The following is a 20,339-nucleotide window of genomic DNA, read 5'->3' as shown; positions in this document are numbered from 1 at the left end:
CCGTCTCATCAGCTCTTCATTTACAGCTTTGAATTTTAAACTCTGGAGGAGATTCTTTTTCAGGCAAGCAAATTGGATTTTTATATTTGCTTTGGCGCTCTCAAGAAAGACATTGGCATCTGCAGGCCCCCTATTTAAAAAAGTTAATAAGGCTAGTTACATTGATTTCAATCTTCCTTCCTGAGAAAGTAAACAGCAATGTCTCATTCTAAGCAGGAAAAATGAATGCCAGGGCATGCCTCTGTAATTGCTTCCTCCAACATGGAGAGATGCTGCAAGGCAGCAGAGCAAGCACTAGCTTTCAGAGTCTTGAAAAACTAGACACGAATCTCAGCTTTGCAAAGCTGGGTCAGCTTGGACCAGATGCTCCGCCATCTGTGTCTCAGTTTCCTCACCTGGAATATGGAGGGAAAGATCCACTTGACAGAAATATCAGGAGGATTAAATGGAAAAACATACGAAAACTGGCACAGAATAAATTCTCAACACCCACCTCCTTCCCTATAAAAGAAGTCTTCGTGGAGTAAAAATCAAATGTGTAGAGAATTAGACAATCGTGCACCTGGAAGATAATACTGTCAAGGCTGACAGTATTTAAAGCTTCTCCCTAAAAGTCCAAGCCATCCATCACCCACCGCTTTGCAATGAGTTGTGTAAGTTGGATTTTGCTGAGCATATGCTATGGGCTCTAAGTCCCCTCCAGGTGACATTAAGGGAGATGTGTGGTATGGAATTGGGGCTCTAACTAGGAAATGCTGGTCTGTCCAGAGAAGCAGGAGGTGACTATATGCTGGAAGGAGAAGGGGAAGAGGAAGAGGAGAACTAATCAGGGCTTTAAAGTTCAGGAGCATCTCCATGAGCACAGAGCAAGAGGCAGAGTACTCTGGGGCGAGCTGGCAGGACGCACAGAGGAACAGAGAAAGCACCAGGACCGAGTTTCACACTCGGGTCCACAGTCGCCCTGCGCTTTTTTGTCTCCTTACTGCTCAGACCTCATCACATCACAATCTCCCTCCCCTAAACAACCATTGGTTCCACTATCACACATCCAAACCACATCCATGGTTCTGCTCCACGTACAGAAACCATCCCTTGCTAGCCCCTTCCTGTGTCTGCAGCCTCATGTAATATCGCACCATTGTCTCCATTAGCAACAAAGGACCAAATCCCTTCTCTACCCCCAGACCTGGGATTTCCTCTGCTTAGTGCTGGTGGAAGGCCTGTTGACAGATCTGATACACACTGCTAAAACTAAACCTACGATGGCAAAGCTCTCTCCGCTTCCTTTCTTGCAGAGTATGGAAACCCAGAAGAGTTGGGCTGGGCAAAGGAGAGCCGGACCTGTTTTGGTAGTGCAAGGGTTGGGGCTTGAGTTGAGAGAATTAAATAGCTTTGCACTAAAAAGCAACAAGAATTTGCAGTATAGACACCTAAAGAGAGAGGGAAGGAGAGGGAGAGAGAGAGATCCAAGAAACACATTGTAAAGCAGACACCTACAGAAGGTGAAAGCCGATGAGAAATCTCCTGTGATGGGAAATGGCTGATGAACTGGTAGAAACTAAAATTTCTGTTTACTTTCATTGATTCATTCTTTCATTCACAATTATTTAATTGAGCTCTTAGGGTGGATCCAGAAGAGTACAAGGTGCTATCTACACAGTGGTTTACAAAAGAGGCATGCTATCTCTAGCATGAGTGAGGCAGACAGACAGTAAACAGGCAAACTAGTAAGTAACTCTGCATTTCTGTAGGTGCTACGAAGGATGCGGTTGGGGTGACTGAGAGGACCCCTAGGCTGATGTGGTCCAGGAAGCCTTTCTGACCATGAATTGGAGACAGTTCCCTGTCTGTGATCCGTCCACTACATCCAACTCCACACTGAGAGCTGGCAACATACAACAGCCCTGTATCACTGGTGCTTCGGGAAACAAAGGGAAGAAGGGCAATGCCCAGTGTGGATGGACAAGGGTCAACAGACAAGGATGGAAGTCCCAAGAGACAAGAGGAAAGGTCAGGGGAAGAAAGCAGAGGAGACTTCATTCCAGATAGAGTGGACAAGGGAGACCTCTGAAAGGCAAGGACAGAGGCAATCAACCAGCTTCCACTAGACAGTAAGCTTCAGAATGGCTGGGAATGGCACTGGCACAGAGGATGGGCTTAAGAAATATCCATTGATTGAATGAACCCATAAATGTGAATGGGATGCCAGACAGAGACCAAACTACGTTCCAGTAACAGTGAGCCCACAGCGGTCCCCAAGCTCCACCGGCTCTTTCCATTCTCATACTTACTTATCACTTCTAATACCTAGAAAGCTTCTTCCCCATATTGCCTGCCTGAAAATTCCAAACTATATCCTCCCCCAAATCACTTCCTCTATAGACCTTCTCTGATCAGAACAGCACAGTGAATGCCACAGAGACGAAAACACAACACACTCCATTTAAAATTTAGAAAATAGTAGCAGCAGCCACAGTTCCAATTGCTCAGAGGGCCACCCTCCCATCCTTACACCACCGCTGCCTCACTGGAGCCTGTCTCCCAGCCTGTGGAAGACAAACCAACCACGTCAATGCCACTGACAACACCCAGATCCCGATGTGCTGGAATTGGCAAGCGAGGGGAGCCTGCAGCATCTCAAGTGTTCACGGGCAGAACTGACAAATCGTCCTAAACTGAGATAGCATCCAGGGCTACAGAAAGAAAGCATGGCCAAGATGACGCTAGGTGCATGGCGAACTGTTGAGGTCTTCTCTCTTGGGCACACAAGAACTCTGTATTTTCAGGCCACCTTGCATCCGGGGAAAACCATGTGGTAAACCTTGGAAATGTGTAATAAAGTGATACCATGTGCAAGACTAGCCCCTCCAAAATAATCTCTTACTAGCAATCCTTCTCACCCCACTGTGAAGACCTTCAAAGGTGTACTTGAAGGCAATGCCATCAAAGGAAGAAAGATGTCTAGATCCCTGAGACATTCATTGGAGGAGTGTCACCCAGACAGTCGCCTGACCAGTAATACTGCCAGTGAACATAACAGGAGCAAAATGCCGACTTTTCTAGTCTTAATACGCCACTGACATCTTAGGGCTTAGTTATTACCATAGCAGAGCCTTGCACATCCTGACTAATATAAGAAGCGTGCTCTCTTGAGCATTTGCTCCATGTCAGGCAATAAACTAGGCACTGATTACAGACACTGTCACCTTTGCTTTCACTTAATCCTCGCAACTTTGTGAAGTAGATTTTTATCCCTACTTAAGTATAAGGTAATTGATGCATTAAAGGTTTAAACGACCTGCTCAGGTAACACGGAAGGAAAGTGTCAGAGGCAAGTGTAAATCTATGGTGACCTAACCACAGAACCCATGCTCTTTCTAATAGACCAGAGAAAGAATGTATTCCCCAGAAACCAAGGACCAAGCCTTTCACTTACAAGGTGATGAGAGGGGGTTAGGAAGATAAAGTGCTTCCAGGGTGGTTGTGTCTTTCCCATTTGAATTCATTACGCTGCTTATTATCCTAGAAACATTTAATGACATTTTTTGTTTTTTGTTTTTATTTTTATAGGTCTGTGCAGGGGCACAGGATTGACAGATATGATTCTTACCCTCACAAGGTTTGCAGAGGACAGGGAAAGATAACCACACAAACATACACTTGAGGGTGTGATGCAAAACACACTTTTACAGAGATATGTCGAAGCTCAAAGGAAAAATTATTAATAAATTTTACTTAATGGTCTAATTAATCCAATTCTCAGCTGTGTTCTAGACAAGATTTAGGAGGGCTCACAGTTATACCTCTGGGCATCCCAGCTTACAGATCCCAAGCAAGGTCATATCAATCATTTGCCCCTAGTCTCCTGGATCAGGTCAGTCGTCCACCCCTCACCTCCCTTCCTCCACCCAACAGTAGATGGCCTGCTCAGCTGCCCCCAAGCTGAGTGCTGGCAGGTCCTGGCCCTCTACGGGGTAGGGACCCCTCTCCTCTTCACAGCCACCCCCGGGCACCTCGCTGCCTCCACCTGCGAAGCTCTGGTGACCACTTCAACTTGCAGCCACTGAACCAATGTCTTTCCAACAGTCTGTTCTTTGATACTGGGGTCCCACAGCAGCAGGCCTGTGGCCCCAGTGACCTGGTTCTTATTTTCAGACCACAGCCCTCTGTTTCCCTTGAAGAGGGGCTGGCTTAAAGTAGAGCCGAAAGCAGCCTTACATTCTATTTTGAGCCACTGTTTCTTCGGGACAGCCAGGCCCCCCTGTCAGTTCTATTCCATGCTGCCAGAATTTGTCATCTATTATGTGGACCTCAGTGTCTCTCAATACAGAAGAGTTTCTAGGAACAGGCCCCTGTCCTGCACTTTATCACACATGTATGTCCAAACTCCAGGGGTACACATGGTTCATGACTTTTCTGTGCAGCTCCTGGGCTCCCAGCAAAGCAGGATGCATGGCCAAGTGATCGTCTGAAGTATCCCTGTGCTTTGTATAGATCAAGAACATAGACCAAAAAAAAAAAAAAAAAAAAAAAAGACCCATAGACCATGTGGTAACTGGTTACCAATCTACCCTCTATCAACTCGAGTCCAGCCACTGTGGATGGACAAACACAGAAGAAGGAAGTACAGCATGATAGCAAAAGGCAAACTGAGGACAGGAGAAGAAAGACAAGCAGGACAGAAGGAGAGAGTTACAAGTCCACCCTGCAATTTCCCAAATGTCCACCTGCTGAAAGGGAGTTACCTATTTGACTCTGAGCTTCCGGAGGCCAAGAGAAAAAGGACAATCTGTTCAGATACTGGACACTCTGTGTTCATACAATAAAAGCCAAATTGCTCAGGTAAATTACAACCATTCCAGGTGCTTAGATCACACGAGAACTTCTCCAAAGGGGTACTGGTAACAGAAATCCCATATCCCATAATGAACAGTATCTAAGACAGCATCCACACATGGGGCGCATGGCCAATTTCATGAGACTATTTCTCATAATCATTCTCAATATAAATTGATAGCATCACCCAAACATACAAGTTAGGAAAAGCAACTCACTGGAGCCCAATATGATACAGTCTAGACACCTGCTCCCTGTCGATCTGACTTGACCCAGAGATAAGTTTTGAAAGCTATTCAGGAGAGAAAATATACTTGATAAATATTTTTTTAGCAAGCCTCCCTGAGTTTTCTTCCTCTCAGCCAACAGACTGAGAAATAGAATGGTTATGAGCTCAAGATTATACACTCTGGCAATGATCTACACTGCCAGAGGGTGCAGCCCCTCTAGCTCACCTTCCTTCCTCCTTTCTGGGCCTTCATTTTCTGGGGTGCAAGATGGATCATGAAGGAACCTTCCAGTGGTCAAGATTAAGGATTCCAGAGGCTCAGAAAGGCCTGGGAACTCTCAGGAGCCCCAGAGAGGCAGCGCCATGCCACCAGCCCAAGGACGAGCTACTGAGAGCCACCAAAGGGAGGAGAAGGAAGGAGAGACTGGCTTCCCGTGCACTCACAGCATGAAATACTCAAACGCACGATCCTGAGTCTCCTCGCGGCTCCTCTTGCTCTTTCAAAAATTATGTTTCTCGTCAAGAAAACTTTCCGTTTTTAAAACAAATTGTGATGGGTGATGTAAAGTGGCTACTGTATAACAATGTGGAACGGAAGAGATCATGGGGCAAGCGAAATGAAGCACCGCCAACCACACCAAAGGCTGATCTTCATTCAAAGAAGGTGATGTGTATATGGTGGGATTGGAAGGGAGTCTTCTATTATGAGCTCCTTCTGGAAAACCAAACAATTAATTCCAACAAGTACTGCTCCCAGTTAGATCAACTGAAAGCAGCACTCAACAAAAAGCGTCCAGAGTAGTCAACAGAAAACGCATAATCTTCCATCAGGATAATGCAAGACCATATGTTTGTTTGATGACCAGGCAAAAACTGTTACAGCTTGGCTGGGAAGTTCTGATTCATCCGCTGTAGTCACCAGACATTGAGCCTTCGGATTTCCATTTATTTCGGTCTTTAAAAAATTCTCTTAATGGAAAAAATTTCAATTCCCGGGAAGACTGTAAAAGGCACCTGGAACAGTTCTTTGTTCAAAAAGATAAAAAAAGTTTTGGGAAGATGGAATTGTGAAATTGCCTGGAAATTGGCAGAAGGTCGTGGAACAAAAGGGTGAATATGTTGTTCAATAAAGTTCTTGGTGAAAATGAAAAAAAAAAAATTATGTTTCTCGGGCTTTCCTGGTGGCGCAGTGGTTGAGAGTCCGCCTGCCGATGCAGGGGACACGGGTTCATGCCCCGGTCCGGGAAGATCCCACATGCCGCAGAGCGGCTGGGCCTGTGAGCCTGTGCTCCGCAACAGGAGAGGCCACAACAGTGAGAGGCCCGCGTACCGCAAAAAAAAAAAAAAAAAAAAAATTATGTTTCTCTCTGTCTCGGTGGAATCCCTTGGCACATAACACCTGCTAAAAAAGGGTCCAGACCATCTCTGCAGGTGTCTGTGGCAGGCTACTTGGGGAAGACTTATCACTGGAGAGATCCTCCAAAGACACTCATTCGGATGCTCGCCTCATTCTGTTTTAAACTGGTCCCATTCAACTGATACCAACTCCATCACTATCATTTTGGAAGAAAACAAAAATCTCCTAAAACGACCCGCACCCCCAGAATTGGGCTCAGCCTCCAAAGCACATGTCCTGGTTTGGAGAAGACCCAAATAATTGAGGGAGGACAGAGCAGTGCAGCCACAGACCGAGGGAGGACCCAGCACTATCTCTCTACACAGGGACAGAGAAGCTACTTTCCTGGACAGGTTGAGGTCAAAAGGTAGCAAAGGCCCCAGATGCTCTGATGTGAGTCAAGCATATAAAGTCAACAGAGAAATGGAAAACGGTAGCAAGGAAATTGGATTTTGAAAATCCATTTGGGTTTGGTAATGTATAGCATATCAGCATCTGTAAGGGAAGTAAAAATAGTGCAGGATACATACTTTAAGATACATTAAAGCATAAATAAAGTTTATAGTGCCAATCAGAATTTTTTTAAACATGAGCTCCTCTTTTGAAAATGAGAGCGGAATAGAATTCAATAAAAATATAAATGTGTCTGCTTCTGCATTTCTCAGATATGATCCTGTGTATTCTTGAACAGAATTGAGTTCGGAAGAGAAACGAACAGTTTTCTGGGCTTCTGCTCTTTCCCAGGCACTGTACTTGAGCTATGTAAGTATATATTTATATATGTATGTCTATGAATGGAGGTTAAGTCTAACTACCCCCACTCCCTAAGACAGGGGTCAAGCGACATTTTCTGTAGAGGGCCAGATATTAAAGATGTTCACCTTGCAGGTGTACTGGTTTTCTCTTGCTACCCAACAAGTTACCACAAACTCAAAACAACACCTATTTATTATCTTCTGGTTTCCGCAAGTAAGAGGTACAGACAAGGCTGCACCTTATCAGGGCCTCACAAGGCTGAGGTCAAAGTATCAGGCGACCTGCTTTACTTTCTGGAGCCTGGGTCATCTTTCGCATGGTGTTTCGCAGAATTCAGTTCCTTGTAATTATAGGATCAAGGTCCCTCCTCTCTGGCTGGCCATCATCTAGGAACCACTCTCAGCCCCTAGAAACTACCCACAGTTCCTGCCATAAACCCTCTCATGTCTCACATCTCTTTCTGGGTAAGACTCCATCCTTTTTAAGGGCTCATCTGATTCAGTCAGGCCCACCCAACCAAGATCTTCTCCTTTTTGGTTAACTAAAGTCAACCAACTTGGGAACTTTATTACATCTGCGAAATTCCTTCACCTTGGTCACTAACATAACCTAATCATAACAGTGAAATCTATCCAATTCAGAGTCCCTCCCAAAGGATGGGGATTATACAAGACATGAATACCGGGGGCCAGTAATCTTGGGGACCAATTTGGAATTCTGCCCACCACAGAAGGCCACTGGGTCTCTGTCACTATGACTCAGCAATGCCATTGGAGCAGAAGCAGCTAGAAGCCACAAAGAAAGATGGGCAGAGTTATGTTCTAATAAAACTTGATTTACTGACACTGCACTTTGAATTTCCTATGATTTTTCACGTCACAAAACAGTATTCTTCGTTTGAGTTGTCTAAACATTTTAAAATGTAAACACCAATCCTCTTTTGTGGGTAGAGTACAAAATCAGTGAAGGTCCAGAACTGGCCTGCAGGCTGTAGTTTGCGAACCTTTGCTTTGATGCCATAAAAGTTTCCAATTTTAACATGGTCACAGAAAAGTACCGTGTTTCACCATTTGAGTGTTTGATGTCATGTGCTTTTGATACCTCCTTCCCATTTCTCAGTTGTAGAACGTCTCTTCCTTCCTCCCAGAAGTGCAAGGGGGGACATGTTATCCACCGCCTTCCAAAGCTACACTCCCGGCCTGTAGCTACACTGCCGGCTTCTTTTGAGAGAAGCACAAAAGGTAGCTGGATTTAAATAAACACTTCACGGACATCACAGCATGTGTTCTCCATGGGTGAGGAGTAATGCTCGAACTTCACAGACGAGGAAACCAAGGCCAGAGCAGGTGACATTCTCAACACCACCCAGTCAATCAGAGGCACAGCTAAGACTCAAATCAAGGACTCCTTTCTTAGCCAGAAAGTCTGACAACCAGGGCAGACCTCAGCTACTACATTCACGGGAGACCAGTGCAAACCCAAAATGCAAAGCCTTTTGCTTAAAAACTATTAAGAATTTCAACGTGGCCATAGCAGAACATTAAACTAAGCATGGGGTCCTTCCAAGTGCCAGGCCCTGGGTGACTACACAAGCCATACACCCATGAAGCCAGCCCTACTCTGTGGACACACACATTCTAATGATAAAGCTCGCCGGCCTCCACGTCATCAAGATGCTGCCCTTGTTCCAACAAAGACTTTGAAGGCAGGGCAGTATCTAAGTGGCTTATTAATCGCGGGCAGGCTATCGTGGGTAGGCGAGTCTTGCCCCCGGAATGAATGTAAACCAGCCTGGCATAAGTTGAATTCCTTTTGGGAATATCTAATTGAATTTGCAGAAGTCTATGCCAAGGGGGGTGTTTAAAAAAGTGCACCAATATGATAAGAAGGCCTTCACACCATGATATCTAATTCAGTAAGCAAAAATAAAGGCAGGGCACGTTCCAATTAGTGTGTGATTTATTTGCTTTAACAAATCCAATTAGTAGCATGTTTTATAAAGTCCTCTAATGTCAAACACTCATGGACTCAACAGATAGAAACAATACTCCTAATAGGAAAAAGAATGTTTTAAAGCTCTTAGAACAGTGAATTTATTATAAATAAGATGATGTCTCTCTGATGGCTCAGGCATTCCCCAAGGACCAGGGAAACAGGGTCTGATCTGTTCATTTGGTTCTTTCTCCCAGAGACTCTGGGAGGCAACTCAGGTTAATTTGGCCCATTATAATAAACCCAGGAAAACAACAAAGGTGGAAGCAAGCAAAGGGACTTCAACGGAGAATAATGACCTTGCTGCTGGGTGTCTTCTAGACCAGAGATGGGTTCTGACTTCCAAGGCAGCACAGTGGAGCAGGAAAAGACAAGGCTAACAGAAACAGCGACCTTCTAGAACCTGCTCCAGCACCCTCACACCCGCTCCAGACTCCAGTGTTTTCTCTCTTTGAGAGAACTAAAGAGTTCAAGGAGATTAGCGTCCCTCGGGCGTGCCCGCCTTGCGTGGTGGATGATGGTTTCTGACCAGTGAAACTGAGCATCCGTAGGGTTTAAATGTATGGACTCTGGAGCCAGCATCCCAGCTTTTTTTTTTTTTTTTTTTTTAAACTGTGTGACCTTGACCAGGTTATTTAACCTCTATGTGCTTCAATTCCTCATCTGTAAAACGAGGATAATCATAGTGCCCATCCCTTGGGGGTTGTGATGAAGATTCGGTAAATGTAAAGACTTGGAACGGCGCCTGGCACATAGTAGGTTCTAAGTAAGTATTTGTTAAATTAATATTTAATCCCAATGTATGCATTAGAAATGGGAAAGATAGCTATGTTGTCTGTGTCCACACTGCATAATCTCAAAACAAATAAAATATTTTAAAGAAACTATCTGGGCTGGTCCATCACATCCTGTATGAATCAGCAGTGCCCATGGTGATAAGCTATTGACATGCGCTGTCACTCCCAGCTTCATTCGCCACTTACTGCTGTGTGACCTCAGGCAACTCACCTAACCTCGCAGGTCAGAGATTCTTCCCAGGTAACAAAGGAATAAATTAAACTCTCTCAAAGGGCACTTCGATTTCTGACACCCTGGGAGATGGTGACTGTGCATCCACATATCACCCAGCTACATTTGCTGGGATGCTGGTGGGATACAGGAGGGCCAGGTGTCCCCTGGAAATAAAAGCCTCTGTTCAGACCAGTTTCCCTGCGGTGTCTGCCGTGGGCCTCAGTCTGGTGCATCTTAATGTCCTACAAGAAGAGAGCACAGTGGAACGTGGTAGGCAGATTTCCATCTCCTCATACGTGCCAGCCCTCCCAGGCTCCCGGAGACAGCAGGGAAGAGGGCCGTCTGCTCTGCCGCAGGCAATGTCTCAGCACATGCTGTTCTGCATTGTGACCAGGAGGAAAGAACGAAGGAGGCGCGCATGTGTGGGGTCAGCACTCAGCTTCACCCTGCCAAGAGGATGGTGGTGGGCGAGGGACAGTGGTCACCTCCGGTTAAAGTGAAGATGGCTCAATTTGGAGACCAGCTGGAGAGTCCACCAGCCTGAACAGCGGCCCCACCCAACCCAGCAAGTCTGTTTCTGTTTCCCCCAAACAACCCGGGAGCAGATTCAGGGATTCCGCTGCTCTCCCACGTTTCAAGAGGCAAGAGGTCACCTGGCCCAGCTCCTAAATTTACAGGTGGGCAGACAGGCATCAAGAGGACAAGGCTGCAAAGAGAGGGGTGCAGAGCTGGGATGGAAGCCAGCTCCCCTGGCCCCGGGCCAGCGCTCTGCCCACTCAGAAGCCGGAATAGCATCTTTCATCTTTTCTCACACCGTGGTGATGTCTTTTTTTCATTTTTATTTTTGAGGGAGCAGTGAAAGAAAGAGATGGCCGAGGGTCATAACCCATTTCAGGGAAACTTTAGATCGGCTGGGAAAGGTGAGTAAAGGTTTCCTCTACACAGAAGAAAGGGCTGACACTGCTTTATGGCAGGAGTCGTGTCAACTTCTGAAGACCTCAGAAGCCTAAGTCAGCCGGATGGCCTCAGAGTCTTTGCACTGCTGTTCCCCCTGCCTGGAACACTCTCACCCTAGCGCTTCACGTGGCATCACGTGGCTGGCCACATCAAACGCCACCTTCTCAGAGAAGCCTCTCTGAACATTCCACGGGAATCAACTTCCTCTCTTCCCCAATTCTCCTCTAACATACCGTCTTGCTTCTGTTCGATGGTGTTATTCATACCCCCTGAGTAACTCTGCAATTACTCATTTACTCATTTGTTTATTTTCTGTCTTCCCACCACCCGTTTAAGTCCACCGGAGCAGGAAGCATACGTCCATGTTCTTTGCCACTGAATCCTCAGGACATATCAAAGAGCCTGGCACTTTGACGCTTGAGAGCTTAAGGGAAACTCAATACATGCCTCAGAATGAATGAATGAATGGAGTGTGATGAAGTGTCAGGAGTGCAAGACGGCAACAGAGGTTGGCGCCCAGCTTGGTTCTGGCACTTTCTTTATGACCTCTGATGGGTCAGAGAAGATCTCGAGCCTCCACTTCTTCATCTGTGAAGTGGGAACAATAATTACAGCCGCTGGTGCTTATCGAGTGCTTACTGTGTACTGTACAAAGTGATTAAATATCCTCATTTAATCCTCAAGGAGCCTCACGATATTGGTACTATTACTACCGATGCTTTATGCATGATGAAACTAAGAACCAGCTACATAACCTGCCCCAAATCTCACAGCTAGGAAATGGCTGGATTGGGGTTTGAACCAAGGCAGTCCTATTCCAAACACCACAGCCTTAGTCACTAGGTCATAACCCTAAGTGACCACTAACATTGCTACCTCTACAGGAATATCTGGCTTGCTAAACGCCTCTTCTTCTGAAACTGACTTATTATTTTTTCAATAAATTTATTTTATTTATTTATTTTTGGCTGTGTTTGGTCTTCACTGCTGCGCGCGGGCTTTCTCTAGTTGCGGTGAGCCGGGGCTACTCTCTGTTGCGACGCGCAGGCTTCTCGTTTGCGGTGGCTTCTCTTGTTGCGGAGCACAGGCTCTAGGAGTGTGGGCTTCAGTAGTTGTGGCTCTCGGGCTCTAGAGCGCAGGCTCAGTAGTTGTGGCGCACAGACTTAGTTGCTCCGCAGCCTGTGGGATCTTCCCGGACCAGAGCTCGAACCCATGTCCCTTGCATTGGCAGGCAAATTCTTAACCACTGCACCACCAGGGAAGCCCCTGACTTATTTTTAACATATAATTGTTTCAAAAGAAGAAAGAAAGAGAAGCAGCCACACATCCTGAGCCCTGGTCCAGCAAGACCAACAAGGTCAGGCTCCTGGGTCTCCACTCACTGTCCTGAAGGTTCAAGGTCATGAGGAGTCACGTGGTCCACACATGGCTCTCTCTGGGTCTCTGGTGCTCCCTTTGACCTCACTGTAAACCTCAGCTCCATTAGTGACATGCCCTAGAGAACCTCAGGAGAGACGACAGCCGAGTGCTCCTACCTGGCCCAGCAAGGAGCGGACTCTTGTAATAATCACATCAAGAATCCCTGGGAGAGAACATCTTCAGGTCATTCAAAGCTTTCCCAAGTTTCACCTTGGGAAAAATCAGCCTTCTGTGCCTACTCTGTATAACTTTAAATAATTAAGTGGCAGGCTCTTTACAAGCACTACCTTATTTCTCTTACAGCAGCCCTGTGAGTTGCTCTGTGGGATTCAATGTACAATTTTGCAAAGTTGGAATCTGGGGCTCAGAAAGGTTAAGTAACTTCCTCAAGGGTACACAGCGTGTAAAGGGCAGAGTCAGGAATCAAATTACTTACAATCTGACCCCAAAGCACAAGCCTTCTCAACACTATGATAATGTCTCCTGCATGCAAAACCAGTAAACTCCTCCAGTTGGGCGATTCTCATGCCTCCTTATTATCTCTCTGAATTAACAGCCCATGCTTGAATGACATTCAGTAATCCTAGATCGGGTAACTACTGTGCGCCAGACCTTATTCTAGGCACCAGAGACAGAGCAGGGATTAAGAGCTGTGTGTCCCTCTTTCACAAAGCTCATGTTCTAGTGGGAGCCAAACAAGGAAAACATGGAGAGAAATAAAGCAGGTAAGGTACCCACCTTGGTTTGTCACGTACAATCATACTTTGAACATGATAGGCATTCAATAAACATATCCATAAGGTGGATCGAGAAAGTGATCCCTGCTATTCCTTGCCAGGCAACAGGCCAGCCATTCATAATAATAATAAATAATAATAAATTAAATGGCAACATAATACCATTTAATCCTAACTCATTTTATGATCCAGGAATTACTCATTCTCATTTTAAAGATGAAGAAACTGAGATTCCAATGAGATAAGAACCCAAATCTAAGTTCCCTACATTGGTGGATTTCCTCTTTCCTTTCCCCAAAGGCCAGCATTTCTCTGCTACACAATGCCATGCCTACAAAAGCTTCAGAAACATTTAGGACTGGTTGACGATATTGGTTTATGTACTCAGTTTTTATATGTATATTAACATTTAATTACATAAAGTAAAAATTAGGTTTGCACACAGTCAATTAAACTCAATAATAGCGTTATATAAATCACCCAACTGATAATTGTGTAGATAAAATATTTATTGAGGTCTGAATATTATCGTAAGTATAGTCGCTGTGAGCTCTCTCAAAACAGTTAAGCTTTGGCAAATCTGCCTGTGGTGGCCAGCTGGGCTCCATCTACCAGGGCCGTTAAATGTGCATTAAATGTGGAATGAAAGATTCCATTAAGGACAGAGGCTAAAGGAGCCTCAATGAGTCTAAAGTTCATATTACCTGGATGCCACGATTGGGTCAGTCCACTAAGAGTGTGTTCTGAGGTCTTAGGGATGCTGACGGTGCCTTAGGTATAACTGCAGTTTCAGCTGTGCTAGCATGTCAGCCTGTTAAATCATTAAAATTCTGCACTCTTTTTCTCAAATGTTGATACTTCGGTTCCCTGGAGAGGTAAACCTCACTAAGACAGAGGCACCCACAGATAGGAAGCAGGCACTCTGCTAGCAATTAAGGAAGTGGCCTTTGATGAACCTTTCAAAAAAAGACAGCATTGTTCATCTCTGTTTGTTCTTTAGTTCTTCTAGGTCTTTGTTAAACATTTCTTGTGAAAAAAAAAAAGTGCATGGTAACAGGCTAGCCGCTAGTGGGTCTTTATGCTGCTACTAGCTGAATCTTAGGTCTAATGAAGATTTGTGATTAATAATAAACATTTTGTCGTCCTCCTCAAGAAACAAAAACAAACAAAAAAGATAGCAGGGCTGTCACTAAGGTTCCTAAGCACAAAAAACACAGCCAGTATCTCAAAGCTGCCCCGTCTCCACCTCTCTAACACCAAGGAGTTCACGTCCAGGACACATAAGCATGTTTCTCATCTTTGGAACAAGCACTCAGCCACTTCTAGCTCTATGCACATTTTTTTAAATCTGAAAAGTCCCATTGCACAGGATCCTATGAGTGCAGCCCCTGCCAGCATGACTCCACCTCGGGCTAAAACCCCTCGGAACAGAAATGAGCTTCTAACAAAGCCACTACTTGCTAAACCACATCATAGCTCAGGTCCTGACAGGTCAAGAGCAGCAGGTGGTCTTGAAGATGGAGGATTTGCCTGGAAGAAAGGAGCCTGCATTACAGGTTTGCCTCTGCCACCAGCTGGTTGCATGAACTTGGCCGAGTCACATTCCCTTTGAAATGCAACCTGGCAGGAAGCTCCTAACAGCCTCTCCTAGAACCTCAACACCCTGCCTAAGAAAACACTGGAAAAGGTGAAAACTTCCAAAAGAACTGAAAACAATAAAACTATCATTAGCATCCGGAAGAAACAAAAATGGATTTAAACGTTCAAGCAGCAGACCACTCATGACACCCGTGTTATAATCTGGAAGAAGAAAAGTTAAACCTCATCTGCCTGGAATTCACTAGGCAGACCATGTGTTCCTTCCACACCGTTAACCCCCAAGTTCAGAAATGCATAGTTCTTAACAACTAGGAAACCATAGTCACTGGCCCTCTAATGAAGAAGACTTCCTCCAAGCACTTGGAGTCTCTCTTCCTTACCGTCTCCTTCCTGCATTCAGAAAATAAAATCTTCCATGTCCTGGCTACTGTAAATAGTGCTGCAACGAACACTGGGGTGCATGTGTCTTTTTGAATTATGGTTTTCTCAGGGTATACGCCCAGTAGTGGGTTTGCTGGGTCATATGGTAGTTCTAATTTTTAGTTTTTTTAAGGAACCTCCATACTGTTCTCCACAGTGGCTGTATCAATTCACATTCCCCCCAACAGTGCAAGAGGGTTCCCTTGATTCACTTCACTGGTACAGCAGAAATTAACACAACATTGTAAAGCAATTATACTCCAATAGAAAATAAAAGAAAAGAAAATCTTTAGGAAAAATAATAAAAATGATCATGATTACGAAAAAGGAATACAGAGGAAAAGGCAAAATAAATCATCATGAAAACTTAAGAGAAGATCGCTAAAGATGATTTACTACAGGAACCTGATGAATGCTGTAAAAAAACATTCAGCATCCTCATAGGATGCAAAGAGACCCAGGACTTTGTGAAACAAGAAGAGAAAAAAGCTACAAAGGGAAACTAACGTTAAGACGCAAAGACAATGGGATTGGGTGACCGGTGGGTTAATAAAGAATTTCAGGAAAAGTTAAAACGCAAAAAGCAGAATCAAAACCAACTTCAGCGAGAAAGATGGTGGCATAAGAGTAAATTTCTCAAACCCTCCGACCTCAACGCTGACTGAAATGAAGAAAAAATTCCACACAAAAGTAGCAAAGAAACCATAAATGTTGAAGCTTACAGTGTTGTATTTTTTTCTCATGGACTTAGAAGATGCAAGACAGTTTGGGCCCACCCAAAATGCCAGCCATCTATTCACCATGCAACTCATTCTTGAGAGACCTGCACAGTCTGATGGATGGAATTCCGGAAAATCCAGTGGTATTTGCCAGATGGGATGCCAGGGGCTGTGAGAGGGAGAAGCTGTGGAAGAGAGAAAGGATGCCCAATTTGGATGCCTTTTGCCCCTCTTGCATCAACAGCATTTTAAGACCTCATTAGACTGCTTCTGGCTTTTTCCCCCTAACCCATTCTCCCTGGGGCCCAGGGGCCTACTCTCATCAGGGAGAGCCCACAGACTGAAAGGCTAAGAGCTGGGGGTAGAAGGAAAGGGGTGAGAAATGGCAAAACGGTTTTTCAGACGAGGACCAAGAGCAACCGCCAAGCTAACAGAAGTCACGAGGATCATACACCTGTCCCCCACGGCTGACACCCTGAAGCCAGGGGAAAGGGCACCTGGCTCGGGTACCACCGGCAAGTGCATGAACACTTCCCCGAGGGGCAACTACCTACAAGCCTGCAAAGAACTGATGGCAGAGAGCCCTTCCATGTTTCCCAGGGCTCTGGCCATAGCAGCTGCAACTCCACTAATGCAGAGAGAAGCAAAACCACATCCTGACCACACCCCACTGGGAGGACGGCACAGCACATGGGTGATGAGCATCTTGGAGCCCAGGCTATGACCACGTGACCTTGGACAAGCCACTTAACCTCTCTGAGTTTCAACTTCCTCATCTGTAAGAAGATAGTAACATTACCCTCCACCCCAGGAGTAGGTCTGAGTGTTGTGAGCCTGAAGCTTAAACAATTTGAGGAGGGGACGTTCTTTAGGGAAAAGACTACAAACTTAGAAAAGGGACTATTTATTTGAAATGAGAAAAGAAGTCACGACAAATAATAAACTTCTAACAGCCTACAGGTACCACAAACATTGTGCAGTCCAGAAAAATAACATTTTTATTAATTATCCTCCTGACAATATATTCCCTTACCTTCCTGGCTACATTCCCTCTTCCTGACAATAATTTTACAATATCATTTTTTATGAAGAGAGTAGAAACTTCAAAATCCCCTCTAGCAGGTTGATTGAAATTTGTTTATTATTATTAATAATTGCTTAAAGTTTCCTTCAAGTCCACCAGTTATTATTTCTATAGTGTAAAGTTTAGGATTGTAGTCAAATTGGGGGAAATCGCTATCAAATTTCGTTCATGTATATTCCGTAATACTTCAGGGTATTACAAGTGTGCTTGTGTACTGGGTAATCATAAATAATCTTTGATTTGGTGGTATTATCTGTGTTCCTGTCACTCAGTTCCACACCAGGGCAGTTAGTAATGGTTTAACTATACACAGGAAAAATATATATGAAACATATGTGTATACACATATATATACTATATTGCATATGTGTATATGTACTATATAATACATATATACATATAGTACATATATATTTACATGTGTATTATATATACTATATACACTATATATTTGAAATACATATGTATCTGTATGTGTGTGTGTACATATATATATATATATATATATATATGTTTATATCTCCCATTAACTCAAACTAAATTTCAACTTCCACTTACCTAGAGCCCTAAAATGCCCCTGACTACTCCAAAAGCCCCACATTCAACTCCTCACCTCCCAAAGAAAAGTATGATAAAGGAACAGCTGGACAGGAATCCCACAGCAGTCCTAACCAACCGTGGTTAAAATTACCTTTCTTTTGATAACTGTATAAAATATATGACTATCTGAACATGTTTCCAGGGCCTCTCCCAGGACCTTGGAGGAGTAATGCGACAGTGAGAGAACCACAGCAGATTCACAGGTGGAAGGCCCTGAAACATCCTCCCGGGAGGCATAAAAGAAGCGTGACACGGTGTTTGGCTCCAGAAGTGATCAATATCTCTCTGGTCAGCCGTGCCACATTTCTGGTGGCGGCACCTGAGACCTGTCCAGCCTTGATGAACCTCTCCCTGCAAAGCTGCACATCTCACCCTTCTAACTTAACATCAGACCTCAGGCAGGAGATGGGGTGGGCCCTGGGGGGCAAGATCTGTAACAGCCACCAACATTGAGTTACTTTCACGCACACGGTTCAGATTTTATCTTGGTGAGAAAAACATTCAACACCTGTGCTAGCAAACGTCGCTATTGCTATGGGCCACAGCTCCAGCAAAATACTGTAATTCATATTTTTGCTCGGTTTGCTAAAACATGCTGAGACCAATCGGTATTTTAGACTCTTGTTAATTTTCCCACTCCCTGCTTCTTCTCCCTTGCAGCTCCCTCCACGCCTCAGTCACACCTTTGAACCTTTAAGCGGATATCATAAAGCTCATTACCTTATCCCCTTCAATCCCTGCAGGTTGCTCAGATGACGATATTTTTCATGAGAAGCACATCACAAGACACATCCCCAGACCACAGTCCCCAGGGATCACCTAGGAACCCTGCTGCACACTTGGGAGTTTGAGACTGTTTTGATTCCCATTCACCAGAATTACCCTGGTCTCCCATAAGCTTTTATACAGATTTCTCTCAGCGGCTTCCCAATGGCCCTGGGAGGCTCCTCAAGGCAAGCCTTAAGAAATAGAGCTATGGCCCTATGGTTGGCAACATATGTACACCAGGAATTTGCTGGGAAGCAGCAATGCATTCGATGGTAGAATCAATGGCAATTTTCATATTCTCCTTTATCATTCTCTGGTTATTTTAGAAATAATAAAGGTTATTAAGATAGGAAAAACTGTGGTCTTACTGAAAACTTAGGAGAAATGATGTTGATGGTGGGTGGGCTTAAAGGAAATTCATTCCATCTGCTCCCCGGGGAGCCTACAGTCTGTACACTGCTCGGAGCCCCGATGAGACCTCCCTTCACTCGGCGGGGCCTTGGTATCCACAAGAGCGTCATTAAGAAGCCGCCACACAAAATAAGGATGAAATTGAAGTGGAGGGGACTACAGAACACAAAATCTTCTTTGAAATTACTCACAAAAGCACATATTCTTAAATCATGGTGCCCCCTCCAAAAAAAACCATATTTATCTTATGTACTTTGTGAATCTTGGTGGGTACACACAGACACAGACACACAGACACACACACCCCACCCTCCTAGATTTCTTAGGGGAATTAAAAGAGACAATAAGCGTGCAGAACCTAGAAAAATTCTGGTACATTTTAAGAGCTAAATATATATTAGCTGTTACTGTTCTTATTAGGAATGCCTATAAAATTCATTTATAATTTAACAATCCACATTTTAACAAGTTATAACTGTTGATAGATATTAACTAGCAACTATGCTGGTTACCCTAATGTCACAAATATTCAAAATTCCCACTAGCACCAACGCATTTCACAATACGGCACCTTTCAGTTTAATTAACATCTGAGAGGTGTGTACATTACATAGGGGGACCCTACATCTATTTATACACAAATCTATATATATGCATGTATATGTCAGGCTTATTAGTTTTATTCTAACTGCAAAACTAATACATTTTTAAGGCAAATCACGCAGAAAAATTAAGAATACAATTGCCTCTAAACTTCTCTCTCGAAGAGTCACTGGTATTTATTTGCGATCTATGGATTTTGAGTTTTTTTCCATCGATATATAAATTTTATTTTCTAAAAAAAAAAAAAAATAGAACCAGAGTAAACATAAGCTTTGCAACCTTTTTTTAAACATCTTTATTGGGGTATAATTGCTTTACAATGGTGTGTTAGTTTCTGCTTTATAACAAATTAAATCAGTTATACATATACATACATCCCCATATCTCTTCCTTCTTGCGTCTCCCTCCCTCCCACCCTCCCTATCCCACCCCTCTAGGTGGTCACAGAGCACCGAGTTTATCTCCCTGTGCCATGCGGCTGCTTCCCACTAGCTATCTATTTTACGTTTGGTAGTGTATATATGTCCATGCCACTCTCTCACTTTGTCCCAGCTTACCCTTCCCCCTCCCCATATCCTCAAGTCCATTCTCTACTAGGTCTGCATCTTTATTCCCGTCTTGCCCCTAGTGTCTTCATGACCACATTTTTTTCTTTTATCTTTTTTTTTAGATTCTATATATATGTGTTAGCATACGATATTTGTCTTTCTCTTTCTGACTTAACTTCACTCTGTATGACAGACTCTAGGTCCATTCACCTCACTACAAATAACTCAATTTCACTTTTTTATGGCTGAGTAAT

This window comes from Neophocaena asiaeorientalis, unplaced genomic scaffold, assembly GCF_003031525.2.
Source record: "Neophocaena asiaeorientalis asiaeorientalis breed wild unplaced genomic scaffold, Neophocaena_asiaeorientalis_V1.1 scaffold132, whole genome shotgun sequence".
In the NCBI taxonomy this organism is placed as follows: domain Eukaryota; kingdom Metazoa; phylum Chordata; class Mammalia; order Artiodactyla; family Phocoenidae; genus Neophocaena; species Neophocaena asiaeorientalis.
The sequence above is the reverse complement of the archived record's forward strand: the minus strand, read 5'-3'. Positions refer to the sequence as shown.